Here is a 6,016-nt window from a genome sequence, read left to right on the forward strand (position 1 = left end):
GTCTATGCTTTTTAAAATACCAATTTAACTTTTTAGTTAAGCCAAATGGTGGAGAATGTTTATTCTGACTTTTGCACAAAAATGATTTAGCCTGGAAGTACATAATGATGTGATGGTATACAGTGTACTAAGTATTTGCCATATGATATGTTGGTGTTTTTACGTTTTTTAACAGTTTAAAAATAGTTGGTGTATATTTTAAATAATTCAAATAAGTCAATGATTTGAGAGCTCCCAAAGCACTCTGCAAAACTCACTTATATAAAGAACGCATAGTTTCTTTTGTAGGATTTGGGTTTTATTTCAAGAAAGGAGAGACAACCAATCAACTTAAGCCTAGATTCTCCTAAAAATATTAGGTAAAAATATCAGACTTTTACAAGGAATTCTGTTACAGTACATGAGCCCTTGTAAAGTGATTCATAGGTAAAGTTTATTATTTGTGAAGCTACAGAATGGAGACCGCTCTGCATTTATAATTTTTACTTTTTCTACTTCCAAAGATTTAAAGGAGCATATTATTGCAGTGAAAAATTACATATACCTGCATTGAGGTAAATATGCCCTGATGAGCATATAGACTAAGCCAAAAACTCTTGTGAAAGTAGAATTATAAACTTTCTGGAAGAAAATGTAGGAAAATATCTTGTCATCTAGGATGTAGAAGGGCTTCTTAAGTACAGTCTTCCACAGCTAGCATGGACCATAATGCAGAAAAAGAATTTTATTATAACAAAAAATAAGAACTTATTTTTAAAAACACCGTATAGTCAAATTTCATTGACCTATGTAACTCTGGAAGATGACATTTATAAAGTCTAAAACTGATGGAAGATTCTTATTTTTTGACTATATGGGAAGTCCTATAAGTAAACAAAGAACATCAGGTTATTAATCTGTTGCTGTATAACAAACTACCTCAAAATGTAGTGGCTTAAAATGATAACAAGCATTCCTTCTCTCAGCTTCTATAGGTTAGGAATTTGGGAGTGTTTTAGCCATGTTTCTGGATCAGGGTCTCATGATGTTACAGTCAGCATATTTGCCATGGTATCTTTTAAAAAATCCTCAATGGATATTTTTTCCATTGCTCTTTAGAGCAAGTAGAAGGGAGGGAGGGAGAGAGAGAAACATCGATGTGAGAGACACATCAACTGGTTGGCTCCTGCATGTATCCCAACCTGGGCCAGGGATCAGACCTACAACCCAGGTATGTGCCCTTGACCAGGAATCAAACCTGAGACCCTTTGGTTTGTAGGCCAACACTCTAACCACTCACCGAAACTGGCCAGGGATGGCCACAGTTTCTGACACTGGAAGGTTTGGAGCTGGAGGAACCAATTCTGTGCACTTTCCAGATGGCAAGTTGATGCTGGCTGTTTCTCACTTTGTGGACCTCTTGATCAGACTCAAGTGTCCTCAGGACATGACAGTGGGCTTCTCCAACAGAGGTCATCTAAGGGTAACACAGAAGTGAAGGTATCTTATGACCTCATCTCAGAATTTCCAAAGTTTAATTTTCTCAGTATCCTTTGGTTACACTGGTCAGTGTGGGAGAGAACTACACAAAAATGTGAATGCCAGGAGGCAAGGATCATTGTGGTTCATCTTGTAGGCTCACTACCACAGCCAGGAATCCAAATTTTTTTTTTTAAAGATGAAATATGAACAGGCAATTTTTAGAAGAAGAAAATCAAAAGGCTAACAAGTGTGTTAAGATACTTAACTCATTAGTGAGATGCTAGTTAATACAAATAAAAAAAGATGCTTCTTTATACTTGACATTTAGTTGGATAACGGTAAGCATTCAAAGATAGAGGAATCCTTGTATCCTGCTGATATAGTGCAGACTCATACAGCCATTTTAGAGTGGAATCTAGTAGTACCTGGTCAAATTATGTCTCTCCGGAGTACTTAATCCAAAAGAATGGGTACAGAGGACCATAAAGGGATGTATTAGAAAAACTCAGTTTTCCACTTGTGTTTCTCTCCTTTACCACTCACACAAAGTGATAAATATTGATACGCTATGACGTGCACTGACCACCAGGGGGCAGACACTTTTTGATAAATATTAGGCATTTATCACTTCTGCTCAACAAATGTTTGAAGGTTTTCCCCTACAGCCAGCAATTTTCTGTGACACCAAGTGGGTATCCTACAATTTAACTCAATTCTAACACTATCTACATGGAGACAGTGTCAGATCCCACAGATTAAAGGCACAGTCCTACAAGACCACTCCCACCTAACTTCAGACAACAATCACCAGTAGTAAGTAGATTCCCAGTTTACCCACAACATCTGTCCAATTTGGCTGCAAAGCAGAGGTTCCCATGACTCACCTCCTAAAATTTGCTGGTCACAGAACTCAGGAACACTATGTTTACCAGTTTATTAAAGGATAAGATGAAGGATATAGATGAACAGCCAGAAGAGATACATAGAGGTCTGGGAGCGTCTGGAGCACAGGAGCTTCTGTCACTGTGGAGTTGGGGTGCATCACCCTCCTAGTAGGTGCATGTGTTCACCAACCTGGAAGCTTTCTCAACCCCTACTATTGAGATTCTATGGAGGCTTCCTCACATAGTCATGATTAATTAACTTTGTTTCTAGCCCCTCTTCCCTCTCCTGAGGATGTGGGGTGGAGCAGAAAATTCTAAGCTTCTAATCATGACTTGGCTTTTTTGGTTATTGGCCCTCATCCAAGAGCCCACCCAGAGTTGCCTCAGTAGAACAAGAAATGCTCTTAACACTTAGGAATTTACAAGCATTTTAGGAGCCCTGTGTCAGGAACCAGGGGCAGAGATCCGTAAACATATCCTATATAATAAAAGTCTAATATGCTAAGTGTCCTGTCGTCTGGTGGGCCGTTCAATCAAAGCATAATATTCTAATGGTATGCTAAGGTCGCTCAACTGCTCGCTATGACGTGCACTGACCACCAGGGGGCAGACACTCCAATCGGTAGGTTAGTTTGCTGGTGGGGTCCAGCGATCGGGACTGAATGAGATGGCCCCGATAATGCACCAGTGGGGTTCTTTGGCCTGGCCTGCGCCCTCTCGCAATCCAGGCTGAGGGACCCCCCATCCTCCGAATGCAGGAATTTCATGCACCAGGCCTCTAGTCCAGTGGTCGGCAAACTCATTAGTCAACAGAGTCAAATATCAACAGTACAATGATTGAAATTTCTTTTGAGAGCCAAATTTTTTAAACTTAAACTTCTTCTAACGCCACTTCTTCAAAATAGACTTGCCCAGGCCGGGGTATTTTGTGGAAGAGCCACACTCAAGGGGCCAAAGAGCCGCATGTGGCTCGAGAGCCACAGTTTGCCGACCACGGCTCTAGTCTATACTAATAAAAGGGTAATATGCTAATTAGACCGGGAGACCTTCTGGGAGACCTTCCAGACAAAGCCATGGTGGCGGGGCCGAGGCAGAGGCGGTTAGGGGTGATCAGGCTGGCAGGGGAGGGCAGTTGGGGGTGATCAGGCCGGCAAGGGGGGGGCAGGTGAGGACAATCAGGCCAGCATGGGAGGGGGCAGTTGGGGATGAGCAGACCAGCAGGGGGCACAGTTGGGGGTGAGCAGACTGGTATGGGGGACAGTTGGGGGCGATCAGGCCAGCAGGCAGAGTGGTTAGGGGCAATCAGGCAGACAGGCAGGTGAGCGGTTAGGAGTCAGAGGTCCCAGATTGCAAGAGGGATGTCCAAGTGCTGGTTTAGGCCCAAAAACTGGCAGTGGGACATCTCCCGAGGGGTCCCAGATTGGAGAGTGTGCAGGCCAGACTGAGGGACAACCCGCCCCCCCCCCCAATGCAGGAGTTTTGTGCACTGGGCCACTAGTCTATTATAATTTCACAGGGGACATACTGGAGGATGCTCTTTTGCTTTCTTGTTTGTACTAACAGGACTTGGAAGCAATCAGGGCATTTATCATTAGTAAGGTTACAAGGTACTGTACAGTAATTAGAAACAAGATATATGTAAAACAATATAAAAAGATCTTTAACATAGTTCTGAATCAAAAGGTCTGTTATTTCCTTTGTCATTCCTTCCATTTTTTCATTTTTAGTTGGTTATGTATTTGACATCACAAAAATCACATGTCTAAACAAAAACTCCCAATTTTATATCCACTGGCACATAGCAACTACTACAACCAAACTGCTAACAATAAAAACACACTTTTCCGATCCTCCCCATCTCAGTAAATGTCACTACTGCTCACTCAGTTGTTGAGCCCCTAATCCTAGGATCCATCTTTGATTCCTTTTTCCACCCCTCCCCTGCTGACACATATTTCATCTCTAAGCAATAAGTCCTGTCCTCTACGATACATCCTGATGCCTGGGAATCTGTGCACCGAAGCAGCAACTCACATGATTCTAGTGCAGGTGATTCCTGGATCACACTGAGAAACACTAAGAAACACTCTCTCCTGCTCTTAGTTGAGGAGTAAACTTCACTCCTTTTTGATAAATATTGGGACTTTTCACCTGGCCAGCGTGGCTCAGTGGTTGAGCATCGACCTATGTTTCCAAGAGGTCACTAGTTTGATTCCCAGTTGGGGCACATGCCTGGGTTGTGGGCTCCATCCCTGGTGGGGGCATGCAGGAGGCAGCTGGTGAATGATTCTCTCTCATCATTGATGTTTCTATCTCCCTCTCCCTTCCTCTCTGAAATCAATAAAAATATACTTTTAAAAATCTTGGGATTTTTCAAGAGGGAAAAATTAGAGAAAGGTGTTTATTTTGTGCTTCTAATAATAAAAATCATTTTTGTGATGCCATTGTTAATAGTGAATCAACAGGTCTCAAATGGTAATGCCTTTCCAGATTCATCTCCAATACAGCTGATAGCCTGAAAGTTTATATTTAGTGAACAGGAAATAGCTAAGAGCTGGCTCTAGAGCCAACATTTAATTCTCAGGTCCCTTACTTGTGTGATCTCTGTTGGTTTATTTGCCTCTAAACCTCCAGCTTCCTCACCTACAAAGTGAGGATAGTACTGTATTCTCTAGCCATACAGTTGTTAGGAGGATTGCACATAGAGCACTTAGCACAGTGTTGACTTTTATGCTGCTGCTAGAATGGTGAGGACAATGATTACCATGCCACCACTTTGAATTATCTTTGTGGTCACAATTATCACATGCATCCAGCAGAGGGCAGTGGAATAACACAAGAATTAAGTCAGCATAGTGGAGCTGTCAGTTCTGCTCTTTTTTACTGTGCAGTGAGAAGACAGATGAGATTGGTTAACTTCTTTTATATTTGAGATTCTCATCCCTCCATTTATTGAATAACAGTGATGCATCCAGTTTACTCAGTGTTTGCTTGTCATTATTTGCAGTTTCAATCTTCCGACATCTTTTCTGTCCTTCATATCTAACCTACTTATCTAAATTGAGGGAATGGACTAATTTTTTTGTTTGTTTGTTTTATCAATCAAATTAGAGGCCCAGTGCACAAATTCATTCACTTGGCGGGGGAGGGGGGGAGTTCCTTCAGCCTGGCCTGTGCCCTCTCACAGTCCAGGAGCTCCGTGATCTATTGCCCCAGAGGGAGGCCCCGCCCACCTGCCTCAGTCCGCTGGCCAGTGGCCTGGGCCTCCCTCTGCAGGGCGATTATGGAGCGATGGCTGGGCCCCGACCAATCACATTGCCCCCGCCTCAGCTGGCCTGATGCCAGTGGGTGTCATAGTGTGGTGGTCCAGATGGTCGTTCTGCTGTTTGGCTGTTCGATCGATTTGCATATTACACTTTTATTATTATAGATTATAATGTATTTAAAGTGTAAAACATGATTTGATAGAAGAATACATTGTGAAAGGATTCTTACAATCAACACATCCTTCACCTCACATTTTTATAGCCCCCCTCCTTTTTTTGGTGAGAATGTTTAAGATCTATTCTCTTACCTAAACTTTTATTATTGCTTTTTCTGCATCCGTAGGTTTTGGTATGTTGTGTTTTCTGTTTGTCTGAAGGTAACTTAAAAAATTTTATTCTGATTTC

Source organism: Cnephaeus nilssonii, assembly GCF_951640355.1.
Source record: "Cnephaeus nilssonii genome assembly, chromosome: 3".
NCBI lineage: Eukaryota > Metazoa > Chordata > Mammalia > Chiroptera > Vespertilionidae > Cnephaeus > Cnephaeus nilssonii.